We start from the raw sequence: 27,155 nt of genomic DNA on the forward strand, positions 1-27,155 counted from the left end.
CGTCGGCGCGGGGGGGCTCGTGGAGGAGATCGGGGCCGCGGCGCCGCCCGTCTCCGACGAGCTAGAGCTCGTGCGAGCGCAGTGCCGGGAGCTGCACGACTGCCGACGAGAAGCAGAGGAGGTTCGAGGTGTACAGGAGCAACGTTGAGCTTGTTGAGAAGTTCAACTCCATGTGCAATGGCTACAAGCTGGCTGACAAGAAGTACGTTCGCCGACCTGACGAACGAGGAGTTCAGAGCCAAGATGCTGGGGTTCAGACCTCATGTCGCAATTCCTCATAGCAATGCCTGGAGAGAGCAGTGATGATATTCTGCCGAAGAGCGTAGATTGGAGGAAGAAAGGAGCAGTGGTGGAAGTGAAGTACCAAGAAGATTGTGGTGTGTGAGCAATAGCATGGTAAAGAAAGATTCAAACCTGTAAAAATGTTGGAGATTAATCGATGGAAATCTGGGTGTTGTGTGGATGCAGGTTCTTGCTGGGCGTTCTCCGCCGTGGCGGCGATAGAGGGTGACGGAGCGTGGGGCTCCTCACCGGGAGACCGCGCAGGCCCCCTTCGCCGGTTCGGCCGGGGACCCTGGGTGAGACTCTAAGCTCCCAATCTGTGGAAGGTTCGCGAGACAGGAAACACACAAGACGCCGGCGATGTATACAGATTCGGGCCGCTGAGAAGCGTAATACCCTACTCCTGTGTTTTAGGAGATCTGTGTATAAAGGAGCTACAAAGTATGAGCCAGCCTCTCCCTTGTTCTGGGTTCCCAATCTGGAAAAGTCCCGTCCTCCCCTCTAAGTGGGCAAGGTCCTCCTTTTATATCTTAAGGGGATATCACATGCACCATTTCCCTCTTATGTGTGGGGACTTACCCTACCTTTTCATAAATGGACGGAGATTTGTATAGTTGCCGTCCGAGTCACCTTCTGATGGGACGGCTACCTCCACTTTCGTTGGGAGCAGATGCGACGTGGAATCGTGGCTGTCTACTGACGACATGACCGGTGTCAGACCAGTCACGTCGGTCATTCTTGTCCACCACGTGTCAGCTTAGCAATCTACATGTTCGCCCTTCTTCACACAACATCTTGCCTGTAATGGTTAGGATGAAACCTGGCATATATCTGACCAGGACTAACGTGCCATCTCTGGGAGGTAACACGCTAGCTCCAGCTGGGGACGAGCGCCTAGAAGCCCTCGTCCTGACGGGATGGGGCGAGGCGTGCGTCAGATCGCCTGTCGCCACCTAACCCGCGATCTGACCGGTCTGTGACTGGTCACAGACCGGATAAATGAGTGCACTGTACTGCGTTACATGCGGCGTGACACGCTCAGCCAAACCGCAATAAATGTGGTTAGGTGAGCCCCACTGTGCTCACCTAACCTATACACGCGGAGCAAAAACCCACGAGGGGTCGGGGCGCCTCGACCCTCGGGGCCGAGGCGGGTGCGGCCCGACCCCCTCGGGGGGACTAAGAGGAGGGCGAACACATCACCCTCGGGCCCGACGTCCCTCGAGGGTGCCAGGCCACGTGGGCGATTGTGTCTGCCTCAAACCTCTAGTCATGATACTCCTGATCCCATGTCACCGACAGTAGCCCCCGGCGTTATGCCAGGGCGATCGCCCTCTTTAAGGGAAGCGGTCGGGCGTGACGCCACTCCTAAGGCCTGGTGACAGGTGGGACCGGTCTCCACAATTGGGCAGAAACCCAACGGTCACAAATCACGCACATCGGCAATGGTAACTCGGCTGTCAATAATGAGCGGTCTCTTCAAGACTGCCACATTACTCGAGTAGCACACGAATCTGGACATGGCGATTCGTTTCGTCTGGAGATATGGTAACGTCGCTTCGGCCGGCGAGCGTAACTAACGCGCACACGATATGATCTATCTCGACTGCCACAACCGCATATCCACCTCATGCGCCGCAAGCGGGCGAATGGGATTTAGTGGAAGCGTGGGCGCGAGAAACGAGGGGGCGAAATAGTGGGCGCGAGAAGCGAGGAGCCGGGCACAGCGTTGGCAAGAGTATAAAGGCACTGAGGAAGGGATCTGTTTCCTTCCTTTCGCCATTATTCCCCTTGTCTTCGCCGCTTGCGCCCTAACTCTTTCTTTCCTGTGCCCTACCTTCGCCACACGCGCTCGCTCTTAATCTTCTCTTCCTCCGGCGCCATGGCACGGGGCTCCGCTCTGCTCGATGGTAGCGTGCTGCCGCCCTCCCGCATCGTGAGCGAGAGGCAGGCTGGGCTGTCGCGCCGCTTCATGCCGGAATCTGCCACCGGCCGGGAGATAGTCACGCTGGGCGAGGGACGCCCGGCGCCAGACTACCCGGGGCGGTCCGTCTTCTTTCTCCCCTTTGCAATGGCAGGGCTGGTTCCGCCATTTTCTTCTTTCTTCATGGATGTTCTGGAGTTCTACGATCTCCAGATGGCGCACCTCACCCCCAACGCGGTGATGACATTGGCCATCTTCGCGCATCTGTGCGAGATGTTCATTGGGGTGCGCCCATCTCTTCGGCTGTTCCGGTGGTTCTTCACCGTGCAGTCGGTGTCGCCGCCATCGGTAGTTGGTGGCTGCTACTTCCAGCCACGGGGGCCGGTGCTGAACCGCTACATCCCCTGCGCCCTCCGCAAGAAGTGGGACGACTGGAAGAGCGACTGGTTCTACACCCCCCTCGCCGACGAAGCGCGCCTCCGACTTCCGAGCCAGCCCCCGGCGCAGGCCTCCAGCTGGCGGGCGCCGGTAGATCTGGGGGATGGCTATGACGCCGTCCTTGACCGCCTGGCGGGCCTGCGATCCCAGGGGCTCACAGGGGCCATGGTGTACGGCGACTACCTCCGTCGTCGGATTGCGCCGCTCCAGCGGCGCGCTCGGGGCGCCTGGGAGTACACCGGGTCCGAAGACTTCATGAGGACCCACCAGGGAGTGAGATGGGACTGGGCTCCTGAGGACTTCAAGATATTGGTCCAACGGGTGCTGAATCTCAACTCCGTGGAGGCGTCCCTCATTCCCCAAGGAATCCTCCCCCTCTGCAGCGATCCAGACCGCGCCTCCATCCTGACCATTATGATGGCGGTCGGGGCCTCAGAGGAGCGAGCTCCAAAGGGCCACGATGGCGCAGGCGGGAGCCGTAGGGGGGAACAATCTACCCCGGGAGGGGGTCGTGCTTCTGGGTCCCGCGACAGGGGCCCGGGGAGCAGCCGCCCTGCCGACGCCCGGGGGAAGAGGAAGCAGGGAGGAACACCTCCCCCATCTCCTCCCCGAGGGGGCGGGGCGGTGCGTGCCAGCAGCAGGCGCCCGGAGGGGGCCGCGCCGACATCGCAGCCCGAGGGGGAGCGCAAGAAGAAGCGGCTCCGCAAGATGGGGGAGACAGAACCATCTCGGGGAAACCTCATTTCCCCTCCAAAGTGGTCGTTTAACCGACCCCCTCGCAGGTTCGTCTCTCACCCATCGTGGCTGTATTCACTCTCTCAACGCGAGTTTTCACTCACCCATCTTGTTCGTCTTCTAGTCTTTTCTTTTGTTTCAGCGAGATCCCGTCGCGTCCCTCCCGCCATTCCAAGTCCGGCCAGTCTGAGGCCGAGGATCCGGCGGCCGCAGAGGCCCGGAGGCGGGAATCTGACCGGCGAGAGGCTGCGGATCGCCTACGGGAAGCCGAGGAGGCCGCCCAGGAGGCCGCCCGGGCCCGCCAGGCCGAGGAAACCGCTCGGGAGGGGGCCGCCCGGGCCCGCCAGGCCGAGGAAGCCGCTCGGGAGGAGGCCGCCCGAGCCCGCCAGGCCGAGGAAGCCGCTCGGGAGAAAGCCGGATTTCGCCAGGACGAGGCGATGGCGACTTCCGAGGCAGCTCGCGATGAGGCCGCGGGCGCGTCGCTTGGGCCCACTCCCTCGGGCGACGCTCAGGCGACAACTTCCGGGGCAGCTGGCGACGAGGCTGCGGGCGCGTCGCTTGGGCCCACTCCCTCGGGCGACGCTCAGGACCAACCGGGTCCGGGGGACATCCCCGAGTCCGGCACTTCCATTGGCGGCCCGAGCCGCGTGGCATCCTCTCCAAGGCGGCTCTTCCCCACGCCTTCTATCGCCCCACTGAACACAGAGCCCCTTCTGCAGGCCTTGGCCGCCGCAAACACCACGGTGTTGGATGGGTTAAGTGCCCAGGTGGAGGCCCTGCAGGCAGAGCGGGCGGAGCTCGACGCCGCGTGGGCGCGTGTCGAAGAGGGGCGACGCTCGGTGGAGGCCATGGTGGAGGTGGGCCGTAAGGCTCACCGCCGGCACGTCTCGGAGCTTGAAACCCGTAAGAAGGTGCTGGCGGAGATCGCCAAGGAAGTGGAGGAGGAGCGGGGGGCTGCCCTCATTGCCACCACCGTGATGAACGAGGCGCAGGACACCCTCCGCCTTCAATACGGGAGCTGGGAGGCGGAGCTAGGGAAGAAGCTCGACGCCGCCCAGGGGATGCTTGACACTGCCGCTGCCCGAGAACAGCGGGCGGCGGAGACCGAAGCGGCGTCCCGACGGCGCGAAGAGGCCCTTGAGGCGCGCGCCATGGCGCTGGAAGAGCGCGCCTGCGTCGTGGAGAGGGATCTGGCGGACCGCGAGGCCGCCGTCACCATCCGGGAAGCAACGCTGGCGGCGCACGAGGCTGCCTGCGCCGAAGAAGAGTTCGCGCTCCGCCTCCGCGAGGACGCGCTCACCGAGCGGGAACGAGCTCTCGAGGGGGCCGAGGCCGCGGCGCAACAGCTGGCGGACAGCCTGTCCCTCCGCGAGGCAGCGCAGGAGGAGCAGGCGCGCCGTAATCTGGAAGGTGCCCGCGCCGAGAAGGCCGCACTGAACCAACGGGCCGCTGAGCTCGAGGCGCGGGCGAAGGAGCTGGACGCGAGGGCGCGCAGCGGCGAGGCGGCCGCGGGCGAAAGCGACTTAGCCGCCCGCCTCGCAGCTGCCGAACACACCATCGCCGATCTGCAGGGCGCGCTAGACTCGTCCGCCGGGGAGGTCGAAGCCCTCCGCTTGGCAGGCGAGGTAGGGCCCGGCATGCTTTGGGACGCCGTCTCTCGCCTAGATTGCGCCGGTCGGCAAGTGGGCCTCTGGAGAGGGCGGACCGTAAAGTACGCCGCCAACCAGGGAGGCCTCGCCCAGCGCCTCTCGAAGATGGCCGGGGCTCTCCAACGGCTCCCCGAGGAGCTCGAGAAGACAATTAAGTCATCCTCGAGGGACCTCGCCCAAGGAGCGGTGGAGCTCGTCCTGGCGAGTTACCAGGCCAGGGACCCCAATTTCTCTCCATGGATGGCGCTGGATGAGTTCCCTCCTGGGACCGAGGACAGCGCGCGCGCGCAGGTCCGGGATGCCGCCGACTATATCGTCGACAGCTTCGAGGGCTCGGCCCCTCGGCTCGCGTTCGCCCCCAACTCCGACGAGGAGGGCAATGCCGGTGGTACAGACGACAGTGACGACGAGGCCGGCGACCCGGGCGCATCGGATTGAGCCCCAGACTCCCGCCATTCTTCAGTTTTTTCTTCTTTTCTTTCTTCTAAGGCCTTCGGGCCTCTTTTTTGTATAGATCAACTTAATCTGTAATCAAAAATGAAGAAATTTTTGTGTTAATTTCATCTTGCTGTGTGTATGAGATGAGGATGATCTGTGCCGTGGTCCTTTTGTGTCTTAGCTTGACTAAGGGCTCGTGCCCAGGTTCTAGTCCTCAAAAGGCGCGGGTCGGGGCTAGTGCCTGGGGAGATCCACATGTCGAGACTGGCCAGGCCGGGAACGTGGTGACCGAGGGTTATGGGTGACCCGATTGTGGGTTTTTGCCGATTCCCCCCCCCCCCCCCCGGAGTTCACCACGCCCCGGGGCACGGCTCGGTTCTGGGCCCCGTTTGGCGATTTTAGCCGACCCGAGCCCCCGAGGGCAGGATTGAGCGCGAGTGACCTATTTCAAGTCAAGATTCTTCAAAAGGAAAAAACAGCACAGACACAGCCTTTAGGAAATTGAAACTGCTTTTATTGAAATACTGAAAAAAAAGAAATAAGAATGTGCATGTGTGGCAGCCCCCGGGCAACCCTGCACGCCCGAGGGGGTGCGGGGTTGGCCCGAGCCCGAAACCTGACACCCGACCCCCCCCCTCAGGGGTAGAAGCGACGAAGGTGTTCGATGTTCCATGGGTTAGGCAGCTCAGTGCCGTCGCCCGTGGCCAGCCGTATGGAGCCCGGCCGGGGGACGCCGACCACTCGATACGGACCCTCCCACATTGGTGAAAGCTTGCTCAATCCAGCAAGCGTTTGGACGCGGCGTAGGACGAGGTCGTCGACGCAGAGTGATCGGGCCCGGACGTGACGCTGATGGTAGCGCCGTAGGCTCTGCTGGTAGCGCGCGGCTCGGAGGGCCGCGCGCCGCCTTCGCTCTTCCAAGTAGTCGAGGTCATCTCTGCGACGCTGATCTTGATCAGCCTCGCAGTACATGGTGGCCCGAGGAGACCTCAGGGTGAGCTCGGATGGGAGAACCGCTTCCGCGCCGTAGACGAGGAAGAAAGGCGTTTCCCCGGTTGCTCGGCTTGGTGTAGTTCGGTTTGCCCAGAGCACCGCTGGCAACTCCTTGATCCATGAATCGCCGTGCTTCTTGAGTATGTTGAAGGTCTTGGTTTTAAGGCCTTTGAGGATTTCCGCATTGGCGCGCTCCACTTGGCCATTGCTTCTGGGGTGGGCAGGTGAGGCGAAGCAGAGCTTGATGCCCATGTCTTCGCAGTAGTCGCCGAAGAGTTCACTAGTGAATTGGGTGCCATTATCCGTAATAATACGGTTAGGCACTCCAAACCGGGCCGTGATGCCCTTAATGAATTTAAGTGCGGAGTGCTTATCGATCTTGACGACCGGATAAGCCTCGGGCCACTTAGTGAACTTGTCGATCGCGACATACAGATACTCAAACCCGCCCGGGGCCCGCCTAAACGGTCCCAGGATATCGAGTCCCCAGACAGCAAATGGCCACGAAAGTGGTATGGTCTGCAGGGCCTGGGCCGGCTGATGGATTTGCTTGGCGTGGAATTGACACGCTCTACATCGCCGGACCAGGTCGACCGCATCATTGAGAGCTGTCGGCCAATAGAAACCCTGGCGAAAAGCTTTACCAACCAAGGTGCGCGAGGCGGAGTGGGCTCCGCATTCGCCTTCATGGATATCGGCAAGAAGCACAACGCCTTGTTCCCGAGGAATGCACTTCAGGAGGATTCCATTAGCTGCGCGCCGATAGAGGGTCCCTTCTACCAGCACGTAGCGTTTGGAGATGCGATGGACGCGTTCACTCCCTTCGCGGTCCTCGGGTAGAGTCTTATCTGTGAGGTATGCTTGGATCTCGGCGATCCAAGCAATCAATCTAAGGGAGCTGGGAGCACTCCCCTCGGGTCCCGAGGCCTGGACTCCGACGGGCCTCGGGGGCCGGTCAGGCGCATCCGTCTCCCCTAAGGGGTCGGGTCGCGCCGACGGCTGGGCAAGCCTTTCTTCAAAGGCGCCCGGTGGGGTCTGGGCTCGCGAGGACGCGAGCCGTGAGAGTTCGTCGGCAATCATGTTATCCCGTCTGGGCACATGCCGAAGCTCAATCCCGTCAAAATGGCGCTCCATACGCCGTACTTGGCGCACGTAGGTGTCCATCTGCGGGTCAGAGCACCGGTACTCCTTACAGACTTGGTTAACGACCAGCTGGGAGTCGCCTAACACCAGGAGGCGGCGGATCCCCAGTCCAGCTGCCACTCTGAGTCCGGCAAGGAGTCCCTCGTACTCTGCCATATTATTGGTCGCTCGAAAGTCGAGGCGGACCAAGTATCTGAGGACGTCTCCGCTCGGAGAGGTCAACGTGACCCCCGCACCGGCGCCCTGAAGAGACAGGGAGCCGTCGAACTGCATTACCCAGTGGGCGGTGTGAGGCAGCTGCGAGGGGTCCGTGCTGGCCTCGGGGATCGAGACGGGCTCGGGAGCCGGGGTCCACTCTGCCACAAAATCGGCGAGGGCCTGGCTCTTGATAGCGTGGCGTGGTTCAAAGTGCAAATCGAACTCAGAAAGTTCGATTGCCCATTTCACCACCCGTCCTGTACCCTCTCGATTATGCAAGATTTGACCGAGGGGGTAAGACGTAACCACAGTGACCCGATGCGCCTGGAAATAATGGCGCAGTTTCCTCGAGGCCATCAGAATAGCGTAAAGCATCTTCTGGGCCTGAGGGTATCGGGTTTTGGCGTCCCGGAGGGCCTCACTAACAAAGTAGACGGGCCGCTGCACCTTTCGGTGGGGCCGATCCTCTTCGCTAGGGGCCGCATCCCTGGGGCACTCTTCGTCCAAGCAGCCTTGCGGGGCGCACTTGTCTTCTGTGCTGATGACCTCGGGGTCGGAGGATAACAGGGGCGGCCTTCCCACAGTGGCTTCGGGGCCGTCCTGGGGGTCGGGGGCTCCTGGCGTCGTCGGACAAGCGGGCAAAGGGCCAACTCCGGTCGTCAGGGGCCTTAGGCCTCCGTTCGGCTCGGGGGCCTCTTCTCCCTGCTCTTTCCCGGGTTGAGTCAGCACAGGGTTAGCCTCGGGGTCAAAGGGCGATAGGTGCGGCCTTCCCACAGTGGCCTCAGGGCCTTCCTGGGGGTCGGGGGCTCCTAGCACCGTCTGACAAGCGGGCAGAGGGCCAACTCCGGTCGTCGGGGGCCTCTCCTCCCTGCTCTCTCCCGGGCCAAGTCGGCACAGGGTGGGGAAGCGTGAAATGAGAATTGTCCTCATCGCGCTCCACAACCAATGCCGCACTAACTACTTGCGGGGTCGCCGCTAAGTAGAGTAACAAGGGCTCGTCTGGCTCCGGGGCGACCAGAACTGGGGGAGAGCTTAGATACGCCTTCAACTGGGTGAGGGCATTTTCAGCTTCCTCCGTCCAGGTAAACGGTCCGGAGCGTTTGAGAAGCTTAAATAAGGGTAACGCCTTCTCTCCCAGTCTCGATATGAACCGACTTAGGGCGGCCATGCAACCGGTGACGCATTGCACATCCCTAAGTTTGCTGGGGGGGCGCATCCGCTCTATAGCCCGTATCTTCTCGGGGTTGGCCTCAATGCCTCGGGCAGAGACCAAGAACCCGAGAAGCTTGCCGCAGGTACACCGAACACACACTTATCGGGGTTTAGTTTTATGCGGGCGGAGCGGAGACTCTCAAAAGTTTCCGCTAAATCTGAGAGTAACGTTTCCTGGTTGCGCGTCTTTACAACCAAGTCATCGACATAAGCCTCAACATTACGTCCTAATTGGCTACCCAAAGAAATTCGAGTAGTACGTTGAAAAGTAGGACCTGCATTCTTTAACCCGAAGGGCATTGTCGTATAACAATAGGTTCCTATGGGGGTAATGAACGCAGTTTTTTCCTCATCCTCCCTAGCCATGCGAATCTGATGGTAACCAGAGTATGCATCTAGAAAACACAAAAGGTCGCACCCCGCTGTGGAGTCGACAATCTGATCTATGCGAGGCAGGGGGTAAGGATCCTTAGGACATGCCTTGTTAAGGTCGGTGTAGTCGATGCACATCCGAAGCTTGCCGTTCGCCTTGGGAACGACCACCGGGTTCGCCAGCCACTCCGGATGGATGACCTCACGGATGAATCCGGCCTCCAGAAGTCGCGCCACCTCCTCGCGGATGAAGGCTTGACGTTCCGGGGCCTGCCGCCGCACTTTCTGCCGGACCGGCCTTGCGCCCGGCCGCACGGCGAGACGGTGCTCAATCACCTCCCTGGGGACCCCGGGCATATCCGCCGGTCTCCATGCGAAGACGTCAGCGTTTGCCCGCAGGAAGGAGACGAGCGCGTCTTCCTATTTGCCGTCCAGAAGACCACCGATCCGTGTGGTCTTGGATGGGCCGTCGCCCAGGGCAACCTCCTTGACCGGGACCTCGTCGCCTATGATCATCCGCTGCCTCGGGGTGGCGGGGGCGGAGGCGCCAAGCCTCTCATCGCCACCCTCGGGCTTGGACGCATCGGCGAGGTGGTCCGCGCGCTGCTCCAGACAAGCGAGCGCGACTTTGAGGTCGCCATGGACAGAGATGGGGCCACCGGGGCCCGGCACCTTCATCTGTAGGTAGGCGTAGTGGACCGCCGCCATGAACTTCACCAACGCGGGCCTCCCCAGGACCGCGTTGTAGGGCAGATTGAGGTCCGCCACATCGAAGTTCACCCGCTCCGTGCGGAAGTTGGCGGATCCACCGAAGGTGACCGGTAGGTCGATGTGACCTAACGGCCACGTGTGCCCCGGCGTCACACCGATAATCGGCTGGGACGGCCGGAGCACCATCCCCGGGGCCTTGATGGCGTCAAAGGCCGCAGGGGAAAGGATGTTGAGGGCCGCTCCCCCATCAATGAGGACACGCCCCAACTTCACGTTGCAAACGGTGGGGGAAACCACCATCGCAATCTGCCCTCCCCGGGCAACGCACGGTGGGTGGTCGGTCTGGTCGAAGGTGAGGGCAACCTCCGACCACCGCGCCCGACACGTCGCCTCATGAGTAGGGGCCGCGGCCAGAAGCTCTCGCTTCATGGCCTTGAAGCTCCGGCGAGAAACGTGAGCACACGCTCCCCCATCGACAGTGGCAATGGTGGCCCCAGGCTCTTGGAAACCTAGGTCATCATCGCCGTCATCGATGTCCTCGGCGGGGGCCTTCTGCTTGGCCTCACTTCGCCGATTACCGGAAGGAACCGCCGGGGACTTGCCCTCTCGGCGCTCCTGCCTCCTCTCCTCCTCCCACTTCCTCGTCCGCTCAGCCAAACTTTTGACTGCACGGCAGTCCGCGAGGTCGTGAAGGGAAGTGTTGTGGACGGTGCACCACTTGCCGGTTGGGCGCTCCCTGCTGGGAGCGCCGGCCTCCTTCTTTTTGTCTCCTGCAGGCCTCCCCTTTCGGGTGGCCCGCGAAGCACCCTCGACGGCGAGGACATGACCCTCGTCGTCGGTATGGGCTGACCTCTTCTTCCTCCTCCTATCACGCCGCCCTATCTGAGCGGCGGATCAGGGGGCGGCCGAAGCTGCCACACCGGAACCGGAGGGGTTCCAGGTCCATGCCTCCTCCTTACGAGCCACTCGGTCCGCGAGCTGAAAAAGCTCCGCGGTAGTCTGGGGCTCTTTGGAGGCGATCTTTTCGAGCATGCGGTTGTGCCGCACACCCCCCCTGAACGCGTAAATCACCGCGTGTGCAGGGATGCATGGTATGGTGTTGCGGACTTGACAGAACCGCTGAATGTACGAGCGAAGTGACTCATCATCCCTTCGCTGTACTGCGTGCAAGTCCGCTTCCTCACCTGGGCGCGGATATGTGCCTTGGAAGTTCATGGTGAACTGTTGGCACAAATCCTCCCAAGAGTGGACAGACGCGGGTGGCAAGTTCATTAGCCAACCCCGCGCCTGTCCTTTCAGGGTCATGGGAAAGAAATTCGCCATGACCCTGTCGTCACCCCCGGCGGCCTCGATCCCGGTCGTGTAGACCTGGAGAAACTCGGCGGGGTTGACGCTCCCGTCATATTTTTCGGCGATGGTGGGCCGGAACCTTGGGGGCCAACGGACATTCCGAAGGCTCGCCACAAAGGCTCTACAGCCGACACCACCAACCGGGGGCACGGAGGGCTGATCCCCGCGTCCGTGGTGAGGTCACACTCCGGACGAGGAGGCGCCCTCCGTTGCGTGGGGAGCACGTCGGCCATTACGCCGGCGCTCGATACTGATGCGGGCATCCGGTTCCCCACGCAGATCTTCCCGGGTCGGAGGCGTTGACGAAGGAGTGGCGGCCGAATGGCGAACAGCGGCTGCCGCTCGCCGCGCCCTCCGTCTTGACGACGCGGAGCCGGTGGTAGCAGCACCAGAGGCCTTGGTGGCGGAGGACCGCCCACCAGCATCTAGGCGCTGCCGTGCAGTCATGACCAATTTGGCCACATCGTCCAGCCAACGTTGGGCTGGAGACTCCAGGTCATGGGCGACGGGCGGGTGACGTAGGAGCGCGCCCGCAGCTTGGAGCGCGCCCTGGGGCGTGCTGCCGTCGCCGTAGACGAGGAGGCGACGCTCCCCATCTCGCCGCCCTTCTCCACCTCCTGTGGGTGTCGAAGTCGCGGATCCTTCGGCCCTCTCGAGCGCCTTCTCCCGCCTAGGACTTTGGCGTGGAGGGGGCGGTGGAGTACGAGCTCGACGGCGTGGGTTCGGCTCCCCGTCGTCGCCACTCACACTCGGAGAGAGGTCGTGCGCCTTTGCTTGCTCGGCCATGAGGCTGAACAAGAAAAGCTTGGCGCACACGGAAGAGTGCGAGAGCTCAAAAGATCCCTCGCAGAGTCCCCTACCTGGCGCGCCAGATGACGGAGCGTGGGGCTCCTCACCGGGAGACCGCGCAGGCCCCCCTTTGCCGGTTCGGCCGGGGACCCTGGGTGAGACTCTAAGCTCCCAATCTGTGGAAGGTTCGCGAGACAGGAAACACACAAGACGCCGGCGATGTATACAGGTTCGGGCCGCTGAGAAGCGTAATACCCTACTCCTGTGTTTTGGGGGATCTGTGTATAAAGGAGCTACAAAGTATGAGCCAGCCTCTCCCTTGTTCTGGGTTCCCAATCTGGAAAAGTCCCGTCCTCCCCTCTAAGTGGGCAAGGTCCTCCTTTTATATCTTAAGGGGATACCACATGCACCATTTCCCTCTTATGTGTGGGGACTTACCCTACCTTTTCATAAATGGACGGAGATTTGTATAGTTGTCGTCCGAGTCACCTTCTGATGGGACGGCCCACAACTACCTCCACTTTCGCCGGGCGTAGATGCGACGTGGAATCATGGCTGTCTACTGACGACATGACCGGTGTCAGACCAGTCACGTCGGTCATTCTTGTCCACCACGTGTCAGCTTAGCAATCTACATGTTCGCCCTTCTTCACACAACATCTTGCCTGTAATGGTTAGGATGAAGCCTGGCATATATCTGACCAGGACTAACGTGCCATCTCTGGGAGGTAACACGCTAGCTCCAGCTGGGGACGAGCGCCTAGAAGCCCTCGTCCTGACGGGATGGGGCGAGGCGTGCGTCAGATCGCCTGTCGCCACCTAACCCGCGATCTGACCGGTCTGTGACTGGTCACAGACCGGATAAATGAGTGCACTGTACTGCGTTACATGCGGCGTAACACGCTCAGCCAAACCGCAATAAATGTGGTTAGGTGAGCCCCACTGTGCTCACCTAACCCATACACGCGGAGCAAAAACCCACGAGGGGTCGGGGCGCCTCGGCCCTCAGGGCCGAGGCGGGTGCGGCCCGACCCCCTCGGGGGGACTAAGAGGAGGGCGAACACATCACCCTCGGGCCCGACGTCCCTCGAGGGTGCCAGGCCACGTGGGCGATTGTGTCTGCCTCAAACCTCTAGTCATGATACTCCTGATCCCATGTCACCGACAGAGGGGATCAACAAGAACGGTGAGCTGGTGTCGCTGTCGGAGCAGGAGCTCGTAGACTGCGACGACGAGGCCGTGGGGTGCGGCGGGTACATGAGCTGTTCGAGTTCATCGTCGGCAACCACGGCCTCACCAGTCACCACGGAGGCGAGCTAGCCGTACCACGCCGCGAACAGCGCGTGCCAGGCGGCGAAGCTGAACCAGAGCGCGGTCAGCATCGCGGGCTACCGGAATGTGACACCAGCAGCGAGCCCGACCTGGCGAGGGCTGTGGCGGCGCAGCCGGTGTCCGTCACCGTCGACGCTGGCAACTTCATGTTCCAGCTCTACGGCAGCGGTGTCTACACAGGGCCGTGCACCGCCGTCCGCCGACGTCAACCACGGCGTCATCGTGGTGGGCTACGGCGAGTCCCCCAACACTCCCGCCACTGACGGCCCGCCCTTCCCCCGCGTCGTCGGCCGCCGCCGCCAGACCTCCCCGTGACCCCGTGGCGCTGGAGAGAGGAGAGGGGAGAGATGGGGAAAGAGGAGGTGTGAGAATGCTACCCACCATTTTTTAATTCATTCAAACTGACATGTGGGTCCCATGAGATTTATTATTTTTCGGATCGAATTGCCACGTAAGCGCCACGTCAATGCTACGTCAGATGAAGACCGAGTCAAATTAGCCACGTAAGCGCCACGTCAGCCAAAACCGCCATCCAAACCGTCGAGGGACCTCATCTGCACTGGTTTTGATAGTTGAGGGACCTGGTTTTCGGTTGAAGGACGAAAATCGGATTCGTTGACAAGTTAAGGGACCTCAGATGAACTTATTCCATACGGGTTTGGAGTGTCGCGCCCGTTTAGGCTCGAGGAAACGTGGCATGGGCTTTGCCCTTGCAGAGTGTTGCAGGGCCGCGTACGTGTGCTCGTGGGCTGTTTTGCGGGAGGGAACTGAAATAGGCCATTGGGCCGAGCGATGGCACACGGAACCTGGACCAGGACAAGCTGTGAAAAGCAGAGTTGCGAAAACTACTCACAACATTCCAAGATTTAAATACTTCTATGATTTAAACATTGTTCGACAATAAAATAATTTTTAGCACTATTTACTTATCATATCAATCGCTTCCCACTTAAATTTCTACCTATCTTACCTCTCCCAATCTTAACCAGTCCTCATTTATCGAGGGTACCCAAAATCTGTTCTCCTCAACCTTATAATTGCTTATATCAGTTGATACACGCGCTTTGCTTTAGGATATGTGGATGAATGGATGTAGATAGATATATATGTTTAAATAATGTGAAAATATTTTGGAGATAATGATTTGACATTGCTTGCATATTGTGTTTTAAAACTACAATAAAATTGTAAATAATATGTCATGTTTGCATGATATTTAAAAATACTCTAGATAATAATTGCTAGTAGGTGATCATGTTGCACACTTACGTATGATTTAAAATACTTTAAATAATAATTGCTAGTGGGTGATGATATAGCACACTTACATTTGAGCTTTAAAAATTAGTGGACATTAAGTATATAGATAGTTGAAACAGAGGAAGTAGAACACATTCCATCTAATGCTAGTGTTGTAAGTTCAAGTGTCTTAATTTGGTTTCGGTGATTAATGACAAATCTAATTATATGAGACTAACGTTTTTATGAGTCTTTCTTTGACTAGTCTTATTTGGATATGAAAGTAAAAATGATGGGAGGTATGTATTAAACTTCATATATTCTAACTTGGTCTCTCTTGTGGATCCAAAATATAGTGTGAGCTCCCTCATTGATCTTGATTGATTATGTGCATATGCATTCCTTCATATCCATATGTATGCACATCTTGAGAGGGAGCTTATTCTATATTTTGTTCATTATAAGATCTCTACCTTGATTTGAAATTATCTTTCATCTCATCTCTTTGTATTGTTTATATCGGATTATTATCTATCACAAAAGAGAAAAAAGATTGAAAGATCTTGGATTAAACAATTTGTGTAATTGTTACTTTGGTGATAGATGATAAACCGATGTTTATGGGATTAACCTCTCTTTTACATAAGTTTTCAACAAGGTTATTTCCCGATAATGAGATGTGGTAGATATGCATTCTTTGGTGATGGACCTTAATTATGACAAGGATGAAATTCATGGAGATAAAGCGATATGTATCACTTCTTATCTCTTACTTTTTCATAGGTTCATATATATGATTTTCATGTTATTGTTATATAAGTGTGAGACTAATGTTTACTTAGTCTCCTTTACATTGAGAACATGGAGATCATGAAGGTATGTGTTTTTTTGTTTATCTTCATCATTACTACATATGCCTTCTCTATGTGTATAGGATAAACCCCCATTGGTTCTTCTTTACTTATGCATACACTTGTCTCTCTTGTATATTTCTTTGTATGCATATACTTAGGGGGAGCAAATCCTATACATTTATTGTGCATGTTTTAGATCCATGTTGTTCACCTATTATATATATCGGATCTTTGCACTTGAGCTTGCATACGAGTATATGACACTTATGATGTTAATGAATACTCAACAAACATATCCATATCTTTCATATGTAACTGGTTGGTCACCAAGTGGAGGATGCCAACCGATTTGTTGGGACTAATGTTTTCCTTTGAGCCGTGCAAAGGAATAGATCTAATTGCGATGAGGCTAATGAATGACACCATGGGTTAATGGTCACCAAGCCAAGGACATCGTCATGTTGGCAAGAATGAAGTCAAGCTTGTGATGAGAATAAAGTCTTGACAAATGATGGCAAAGACCTCGGCATAAACATGGTTCAACCGAATGGTCACAAGTGTTGATGTTGGCTCAAGCATTGACCCCAAGTTGGATGGCGCAAGGCAAAGGTATAATGGAGCTAAGAATGTTTTCTTAGTCTTTTTCCCGGTCTTGGTGTTTGGTGTAGACTGGATTTACTAGATAGGTGCCGTACTATCAAGAGGGGTCTATGAAGCTAGCATGTGGATGATTTTGTACCATATTAGTTCATATGCATATAGGTTCATTTTGTGGGCTTGTCTAGCCAAGTGTGGTGAGTTTTATCAAGTCCCAAACAAAGAGAGATGTGGGCACATCCTATAGGTTTGGGTAGCCTCATGTGGTTATGTCCGGTGGAGTATCCTTTTGAGTGTGAGCCATTTCTCCCTGAGAAAATTTGTGTTTCTTGGATGGATTGTTCATGGGTTGGATATCCCTTTGAATAAGCTTTCCATAGAGTCCTAGAACACCAAATTCCGAGATCCGAGTCAAGAGATATCGCCGTTTTACTAACGGTTGGTTGTGCTGAAAAGTGACCTGCGGTCTGACCGTGGGCCTTAGGTCGGTCTGACCAGGGCTGTTAGCCGGTCTGACCGGCGTGGTAAGGCCGGTCTGACCGGCCCTACTGGTCTGTTGCACTGGTCTGGTTTTTGGTGGCGATACAGAGCCCGCCAGAGCCGCAACCGGTCAGACCGAGCCAATGGCGGTCTGACCGAGCCGTGGACGGTCTAACCGGCTGCTTCACTGCGGTCAGACCGGCCAGGTTGAGTGGGCTCAATGATTGCCCTGTAACGGCTAATTTTCTATCCGTTACAAAGTAGTCCGGTCTGACCGGCCACTCTATGGTGGTCTGACCGGCAGAGCACAGAGTTGGAGATTTCGACTCTAACGGCTAGTTTTGGTGGTTGGGGGTATATATACCCACTCCCCAGCAGCAAGGGCAAGGTTTTGGCACTCCATTGCATTATCTTGAACCCTTGCAAGAGCTCTCACACCCTTGTGCACTTAGTTTATCTAGTGAGGTGTTAGAGAGTGAGTTAAGCCAATCCAAGTGCATTGCTTCATTGTTATAGCTAGTGTGGCACTTGATCATCCTCGGCAAGCATCCTAGACTTGTTACTCTTGGAGGTTGCCGCCTCCTAGACGGCTTGTGGAGGTGTTACCCGGTGACCTCTCCGAGGAGATTGTGGAGGAGGCCCGGCGCCGGTTGTGAGTGGTTTGGAGTTCACCACCTTCGGAGTGAAGGAAGAACTACCCTAGTGATCAAGGCTTTGGTAGTCCTCTCCGTGGGCCGGCTCCCGCCTTGCCCACCCCTTAACGAAGGGGGCGTGAGGTGGCTTCGTGGTTGAGTGGTGGAGTTGGGGTCGTCTCAACGGGGATTAGGAAACCGGCGAGTTTCTGAATCTCGGTGAAAATTCCTTGTCTCTTGTCTCCTTTATTTTGTGCAAATTTACTTTGAGCAAGTTTACATACTAGAGTTTATTTGTGCTATTATCACCCTAGGCTTGCAAACCTCAACATAGGCTAGCTTCTTTGTGCACTTACTTGAGACTAGTTGATTTAGGTTTTGAATTGTGCAAAACCATTTTGATTTACGCTTCCGCATACAAAACTCGGTTTTAGCCAAAAGTTTGAAAAACCGCCTATTCACCCCCCTCTAGTCGGCCTTCTTGATCCTACAAGTGTGGAAGCTGAGAACTTACCAATGTTTTATACAGTTGGATGGTACTTTGATGCTTCGGATTATTACATAAGGTATCTTTTGGGTCTTACGTAGAAAATTTCTATCGTCGCTTCCCGATATTATTTATACAAGGTGATTCCCCGCGCTTTTGCATGAGAATTACTAAGCAGTTTTCAATATATATTTTTCGACAATCAAGCTAGGAGAAAATAGAAAATAAAATAATGAAACGTGAGGGTTTATCAGTACTTATCATAAAACAAACAAATGATACCCACGATTTAATGTAGAACATATTGATAACTATATGTTAAATATTATAAAAATAATATATATATTTGTTAAAATATTGTAGAAATGATGTGAGGGGTAATAATTTGATAAACTTGCATGTTGATTTGTATAATTAAATAAATTATAGATGATGTTGTGTGCTTGCTTAAGGTTAAATATGTAATTATTGATAGTGGGTGATGATGTGGCATGGTTGTATGTTGAGTTTTAAGAGTTAGTGGTCATCAAATTTATAGTAAGATAGGATTTGTAACTAAAGTGTACATTGCTATATACCAATAAACAACAACGATGTCGTAGAATAACACATGTGTTAGTGTCCTAGGTAAATGATGTACCCTGCATTGCACATATCTCAAACGGAAAATACCGCACACCAAATTATATAAAAAATAAATCCACGAAATAGAGATTGGGTAAGAAGTGGTGGCATATTGGGGTAAAGTACATGGTTCGACTGGCCTACAGCCACAACTGCTCAGTATGTATCCTTGTCTCCCAAACTTTACTTGAACTCTTGAAGAAGGGGGCAACCCTAAGGTATAATGACATCACATCCTTGAATGGGAGAGCATCAAGTTATATATCAATCAAGATAAGCCGTAGGTGGCGTAGCCAGCGACTACAACCTGTGGGGTTAAAGTTGTAAAATTCTTTAAGTTTTATATTGTTGCAACACAAATATCAATAGTTTTTTGGGTTGTTTTGCAAAAACTATTTCCTCGTAGCATTGCCATTACTACACGTAGCTTCGCTACTGTAAGCCATACAAAAACATATATCGATTTGATATTCGAAGGAATCCCAAAGCCCAGCCACCGACCATATCGCCAAGGTCCACCATTTAGAATCTCACAGACTTAGTCGAATAGGTTACACTATGATTTATCCATGCGTTCTTATTCTATCTTGGTGTATACCCTTATAAGTTCATAGTCAAGCATGAACCCACCAACATTTTGGTTAAGTAGTGGGTCGAAACCACGCTCATTCGTGGTAGATCAATATGTTTATTTTCATATTGCTTATAGAATTAATAGCATGCCTTATGTATTTCCATGGCCGTATTTTTTTTGGTAGTTATGCCTGTCAGGGTTACGGATAAGGCATACCCTCTATCCTACGACTTATGGAATATACCGATGAGGTATACCTTCACGTATGCGGGTTGTTTCCGTATACGCTTTAGGAATTTATCTCAAGTTATGGAAAATATCTCTATGAGTTTAGGAATTGCCGAAGTCCTACTCGGAAAGGGTAAAATCTCTAGTATATCGTGTCAGTTTACATATCTCCAAGTTTTACTTGGGGGTGAAGGTATTCCACGGTATAAAAGGGACCCTTAGGGAGAGGCAAAGGGCATCGCATCTCATCGCCAATACACCCACCAAAGTTTACGAAGCCGGAGTTCACGGAGCCAACTCGTCAGGAGATCTCGTCGAATCCCTCGACTACGATCTCATCGGTATCGCCTGTTTCGGTTACTTTCTTTGTAATATGTTCTCATCATCATCAATCCCATATAAACTGGACTAGGGCTATAATCTGATAAGGGGCCTGAACCAGTATAATCTTTTTCTTTTGTATGTTTTGATGTCGTACTACGTAGACCCCTGCTCCAACGTACCCCAATTCTCTATTCATCCGGTCCGCGAGTATCACTCGTCAACAATGCATGTTGTATATTTTCCTGAACATGAATAAATCAAATGGCTAGTCATATTTTACGTACTTACGGCCCTTGTTAAGGCCAATAATTCCCAGTTAGTTTTTCTTTGTGAAACTAGGCAAAGTTGTAACAAGGTCCGTCGTCTTCGTCGTAGGTTGGGCTTAAGTGGTTTTGTCGGAGTGGATAGTAATGGCCTGAGTGGAGGCCTCGCTTTGTTTTGGCATGAAAGTTTTAATGTCGAAATTAAATCAGTTAATGATAGATTTTTGATGCTTATATTCGTGTGTCCCCTACTGCACCTCTTTGGCATATCTCTTGTGTGTATGGTGAACCTCGTACAGAGAACAGACATCTTATGTGGCAACACCTTAGCAGCCTTAGACAATCTTCCACTTTACCTTGGGTAGTTCTAGGTGACTTCAATGAGGCCCTTTGGCAGTTTGAGCACCTGTCAAAGAATCCTAGATCTGAAATCCAAATGCAAGCTTTTAGAGATGTTTTAGATGTTTGTAATCTTATAGACTTAGGTTTTGAGGGTAATCCCTTCACTTATGATAACAGGAGGAAAGGCAGTAACAATGTTCAAGTTAGATTGGATAGGGTGGTTGCTGATGAAAGTTGGAGGGATATTTTTAGTGCGGCTCATGTTGTTCACTTGGTTTCACCTTGTTCTGACCATGTGCCAATCCTTCTGAGATTATTGCAGGAGGAAAACCATAATCACCGGAAGAAATGTCGACACTACGAAATCATGTGGGAAAGAGAGGCTGAGCTACCACATATCATTTCGGCAGCATGGGAAGCTATTGAATGCAAAACAGATCTAGGCAACATCGAAGTGGGCCTTGACAAGGTCATGTCAGATTTACATACATGGGGAAGCAGAAAGTTTGGCAATGTTGTGAGGAAAATAGAAAAGTTAAGGAAGAAATTAGGGGAGCTCCAGTACTCTAATTCAGACCAACATGAGATCAGGAAGATCACTGATGAGATGAATGAGTTACTTTACAGGGAAGAGATGCTATGGCTACAACGCTCCCGGATCGACTGGTTAAAGGAAGGTGATAGAAATACTAAATTCTTTCATGGTAGGGCAGTCTGGCGATCTAGAAAAAACAAGATAGAAAAACTTAAGGCAGCTGATGGCAATGTTTACTCAAATCAGGAAACCATGGGTACCATGGCAACAAATTATTTCAAAGAGTTATTTACTAAAGATCCAAATCTGGTGCCGGCTAATGTGGCAAACTTGTTCGCCCCGCAAGTTTCTTCAGCAACAAATGAAGCCCTGTGTGCAGATTTTTCTGAGGAAGAAATATCAACAGCTCTGTTTCAGATTGGGCCAATTAAGGCACCAGGGCCGGATGGCTTTCCGGCAAGATTTTTTCAAAGGAATTGGGGACTCTTCAAGGACAACATTGTCCAGGCTGTAAAAAAGTTCCTTGATACAGGTCAAATGCCAGAAGGAGTTAATCATACTACCATAGTGCTAATACCGAAGGTGGATCAACCAGTTGAAATGAAGGATTTTAGACCAATCAGCTTATGCAACGTTTTATACAAGATTGTCTCAAAATGCTTGGTTAACAGGTTGAGACCTCTGCTGGGTGATATTATCTCGCCTAACCAGAGTGCGTTTGTCCAGGGGAGAATGATAACAGATAATGCTTTGATAGCCTTTGAGTGCATACATCATATACAACAAGTGAAGAGACCAGACAACTCCTTTTGTGCTTACAAGCTAGATTTATCTAAGGCCAATGATAGGGTGGATTGGTGTTTCTTGGAGCAGGCTATGCATAAGATAGGTTTCTCTAACCGGTGGATTACTTGGATAATGGCGTGTGTTTCCTCGGTTAGGTACTCTGTAAAATTCAATGGAACCCTATTGGAAGCATTTGCTCCATCGCGTGGACTGCGACAAGGTGATCCCCTATCTCCCTTTCTTTTTCTGTTTGTGGCTGATGGTTTGTCTGCTTTATTAAAGGAAGCGGTGCAAAATGGTGAAATAACTCCTGTGAAGGTATGTCGTAGAGCTCCAGGCGTGTCACACCTCTTGTTTGCTGATGACACACTTCTCTTTTTCAAAGCTAACTCAGATCAAGCTAACATGGTCAAGAATGTATTAGAGAGCTATGCAGCTAGTACTGGACAGCTGATCAACCCTCAAAAGTGCTCTATCCTATTTGGCCATGCATGTCCAGAAGAGTTACAGGAAGAAGTAAAGAATGTCCTGCAGGTTGGTAACGTTACTTTTGAAGAGAAGTACCTGGGCCTCCCAACCCCGGAAGGACGAATGAAAAAAGGGAAGTATCAACGGCTGCAAGAACGTCTGAGTAAGAAATTGATGCAATGGGCAGAGAACCACTTGTCTCAGGGTGGTAAGGAAGTCATGATCAAAGCCATCGCTCAGGCTATCCCAGTGTACGTCATGGGGGTCTTCAAATTACCAGATGGGGTATGTGAAGAACTAACTAAGATTATTCGGAACTTCTGGTGGGGTTTTGATAATGGAAAGAGGAAGGTGCACTGGAAAGCGTGGTCTCAACTCACCAAATCGAAAAATGCTGGTGGTTTGGGATTTAGAGACATGAAAGCATTCAATCAAGCTCTGCTCGCAAGGCAAGCATGGAGGTTAATTGATAATCCTGTCAGCCTGTGTGCAAGAGTGTTAAAGGCCAAGTATTATCCAAATGGTTGCCTAATGGACACGGTTTTCTCAGGTAACGCATCGCCGACGTGGAGAGCAATCGAACATGGTCTGGAATTACTGAAGGAAGGATTGGTTTGGCGGATAGGTAACGGGACAAGGGTTCGCATTTGGAGAGACCCATGGATTCCACGATCGTTGTCGAAACATGAATTCGGCAATAATAAAAGGGGGTAGCGTACGAGACCTAAAAGTGGATGGATGCGGAGACAAAGGATTTAGACAGGTTCAGGCCCTCTCAATGAGAGGTAATACCCTACTCCTGTTTGGGGATTTGAATCCACCGGGTGTAGTATTGATCTGACGATCAGGTTGTGTCATGCCCCCTAGAGGGCCTCCTGCCCACCTTATATAGGGTGGGGGGCAGGATTACAAGATAGAAACCTTAACCAATACGGTATCGGTTTCCTAAATCTACTTTACAATATTATCAAACCAGGACTTTAGGCTGTTCCGTAATATATAAGGAAACGTAATACCCGAGTCATGATCTATTACATATTCCATAGATATAAGTTATCCCCTATGACTAGTCGGATAACCATGCCGTATGGGTATGGGGTACCCATAATATCCACAGTAGCCCCTGAGACCTTCGCAGTCGAAAAGATAATCTTCTCTCGAACCAGATTACTCCAAAGCCGAGTGCTTCAATCATCTTTGTCATGGTCTCCCGAGTACTTTTACCAAATCTGAAGACTGTGGAGGGCTGGAAAATAAAGTCAGGTGCACCGACTAGATGCACCTAATAGGTGTAGCCCCCGACAATGTGGTTAATTGAACAAACCAAGCATATAGTCAAGGAATAAATAATCCAACCAACCGAGTGGTTTTGATAATCGTAATCAACCAAGTGACTTGATATCAATATATAGCATATGCGGTGTGAATCCTCCAAATAACATGATCCGAGTGATATACCAACTGCTTTGTAAAATATGATGAGTGATATAGCAAAATAGCTATAAAGAAGCTTGTATATTGTGAATAAAGAAATTTCCAAAGTATTGGGCATACGCCATGCGCACACTGCTTTAACAGATGTGCTTAAGTCCCTAGAAGACACATGGTTTCACCACACCTGGAAATATATGGCATATGTGGTGTAAAATCCGAGTAAATAAACTCATAAAGGATTTACCAACCGCCTAGAAAATGACCACAATATATAATCAGCCTAAGCCATAATATTGGTCAATAAAAATGCACACTTACGTGGCGAAAAGCAATGATATTGTATCCAATCAATTGCTTAAAAACCCAAACAGCACCTTGACTTATATATAAAAAAGTCAGCGGGACAGCTATATAAAGCTTTACTGTTTGACACCTTTTAAGATGCATTGTACCAACTCCTAAAAAGTTAAGTAACTGCGGTATAAAAGGATTTTAAGGTATTGGGCACTTGATCACGCGCACTTTGGCCTAAGCAAAAAGTGCCTAAGTCCCTAAAAGAACGTGACAGGCCACACCTGAAAATATGGGCTGCAGACATATTAGGCCTAGGCCAAAACATATGCCTTCGACACCCTTTAAAGGATGACGCATATAACATGCTCCCGAGTAATAAATCTTCCGGGTAATATAGACCAAGCGTAGCTCATATGAATAGCTTCTGATCTGAGTGGTTATCCCTTATGGGATACTCCAAAATAGATGTAACAATTGAATCCCGACTGGCGCAAGTATTCAGTTGATAACCCTTACGGGGAATAATAAATAGTCCAGTCTTTGAGCATATAAAATAGACCCATGATCATGAATTCATGTTGCATGTATCCGGAGCAAGTCCAAATTGAAGATATAATACTTGTATTTGAGCTAGTAAGCCCCTGAGCACGTAGTCACAATTCTTCATCGATGGTAGCTGACGCAGTTGGCATAGAGACAAGACAACCAATATAGAGAGAATATTGCCCACCAGAGGTGGCAAAAATATTGGTGGTAGTGAAGATAGTGATACCAATCAAAAGTACTGAAGTCGCATAGCCATGGAGGCGAAGAAACCAGTCGGCGGCAGTCAGGTCAGCCAGCAATGAATATGAAGGCGCTCAGCGATAAAGTTGTGTAGTTGACGACGACAAACGCAACCGACATGATGAAGATGACGATGTCGGTGATCCAGCCAATAGCAGTGTAGCAACCAATGATAATGACAAAGACACTCATCAGCATTTGCATAGTAGGTCAACCGTCAAGGTGAAATAATAAGTCGGCGAAAACATAATCATCCATTAGCAACAGCAGAGATGTCAGGGTCGATGAAGCAGAGGTGCTGGTGATGATGTCAGTGACAATAATCCATCAAATTAATGTTATAGCTGTTGTAGATGCTTCACTTGGAGGAGAATTGATGTTGTTGCCCAACTCGTCTAAACCGAAATATTTGAAGTTGTTGAAGTAGAATGTCTGCTCCGAAGCAAAGATGAAGATAATGACTCCTGGAGTTGACTCGTGGGTTGATGAATTGATTTCTTCAGCTTGACATAAATTTTGTCAAAATTTTGAGCCTTGTATTTGTGTAGCCCCCGACTCTTTGATTAGTTGGGAAACAACTGAACATAGAGTCGAGAACTGTAGCCTCTTGTCGTCGAATAGTTATTGCTTGATTGAAGATATGTGTTGAAGATGTCCAAGTAGAAATCCTGAATATTGGAGAGCCACTTGTTGTAGTAAAATAACACGGCATCGCATGCCGAGATGTCGAGGTTCACAAAGACGTCGTGGTTGGTGAAGTAGCAAAACTTGCGAAGTAGCAGCAATAGAGTTTGCCAGTGACGAAGATAATAAAGATGAAGTCGCTCCACCATGATGACAAAGTTGCATCGCCGTGATGAAGTGAACACGAGTCGGCGGCAACAGAAGCAAACTGGTAGCGAAGACGCGCAGTTGTGAAGATAAAAGCACCAGTCGGCGGCGGCATAACCAGTCGGCAACGGAAGACGATGATGTCCATCAGTAGTGGTAGCTGTCTAAACCAGACGTAGAGGTGAGGGCACTAGTCAGCAGCAGATGTAGACAGCTTGCGTTGAAGATGATGATGCTTATTAGCGGTGATGGTGATGTAGCCAGCCGTGAAGAAGATAGCATCAGTTGGCGTCATAACAGGCCAGCCGTTCAGGCGGTGACACCAGTCGGCGGCGGACGAGGCGGCCGGTCGGTGAAAGCGTAGACGCCCAACAACGGCAGCATAATAGGCCAGCCGTGCAGGCGGAAACACCAGTCGGCGGCGGACGAGGCGGCCGGTCGGCGAAGACGTAGACGCCCAACAACAGCGGCATAATAGGCCAGCCGTGCAGGCGGAAACACCAGTCGGCGGCGGTCGAGGCGGCCGGTCGGTGAAGACGTAGACGCCCAACAACGGCGGCATAATAAGTCAGCCGTGCAGGCGGAAGCACCAGTCGGCGGCGGACGAGGCAGCCGGTCGGTGAAGACGTAGACGCCTAACAACGGCGGCATAAAGGCCAGCCGTGCAGGCGGAAACACCAGTCGGCGGCGGTCGAGGCGGCCGGTCGGTGAAGACGTAGACGCCCAACAACGGCGGCATAATAAGTCAGCCGTGCAGGCGGAAGCACCAGTCGGCGGCAGACGAGGCGGCCGGTCGGTGAAGACGTAGACGCCCAACAACGGCGGCATAAAGACCAGCCGTGCAGGCGGAAACACCAGTCGGCGGCGGCGAAGGCAAGCCGGTCGGTGAAGACGTAGACGCCCAACAACGGCGGCATAAAGGCCAGCCGTGCAGGCGGAAACACCAGTCGGCGGCGGCGAAGGCAAGCCGGTCGGTGAAGACGTAGACGCCCAACAACGGCGGCATAATAGGCCAGCCGTGCAGGCGGAAACACCAGTCGGCGGCGGCGAAGGCAAGCCGGTCGGTGAAGACGTAGACGCCCAACAACGGCGGCATAATAGGCCAGCCGTGCAGGCGGAAACACCAGTCGGCAGCGGCGAAGGCAAGCCGGTCGGTGAAGACGTAGACGCCCAACAACGGCGGCATAAAGGCCAGCCGTGCAGGCGGAAACACCAGTCGGCGGCGGTCGAGGCGGCCGGTCGGTGAAGACGTAGACGCCCAACAACGGCGGCATAAAGGCCAGCCGTGCAGGCGGAAACACCAGTCGGCGGCGGCGAAGGCAAGCCGGTCGGTGAAGACGTAGACGCCCAACAACGGCGGCATAATAGGCCAGCCGTGCAGGCGGAAACACCAGTCGGCGGCGGCGAAGGCAAGCCGGTCGGTAAAGACGTAGACGCCCAACAACGGCGGCATAATAGGCCAGCCGTGCAGGCGGAAACACCAGTCGGTGGCGGTCGAGGCGGCCGGTCGGTGAAGACGTAGACGCCCAACAACGGCGGCATAATAAGTCAGCCGTGCAGGCGGAAGCACCAGTCGGCGGCGGACGAGGCAGCCGGTCGGTGAAGACGTAGACGCCCAACAACGGCGGCATAAAGGCCAGCCGTGCAGGCGGAAACACCAGCCGGCGGCGGCGAAGGCAAGCCGATCGGTGAAGATGTAGACGCCCAACAACGGCGGCATAATAGGCCAGCCGTGCAGGCGGAAACACCAGTCGGCGGCGGTCGAGGCGGCCGGTCGGTGAAGACGTAGACGCCCAACAACGGCGGCATAA

General features: G+C 53.3%; 1 pseudogene; it reads left to right on the plus strand.

Annotated features, from left to right (window-relative positions):
• Positions 1 to 13,881, plus strand: part of LOC107280015 (vignain-like) — a 14,598-nt pseudogene extending 717 nt beyond the window's left edge.
• The last annotated feature ends 13,274 nt before the right edge of the window (positions 13,882 to 27,155 follow it).

Source organism: Oryza sativa, chromosome 2 (assembly GCF_034140825.1).
Source record: "Oryza sativa Japonica Group chromosome 2, ASM3414082v1".
NCBI classification, from domain to species: Eukaryota; Viridiplantae; Streptophyta; class Magnoliopsida; order Poales; family Poaceae; genus Oryza; species Oryza sativa.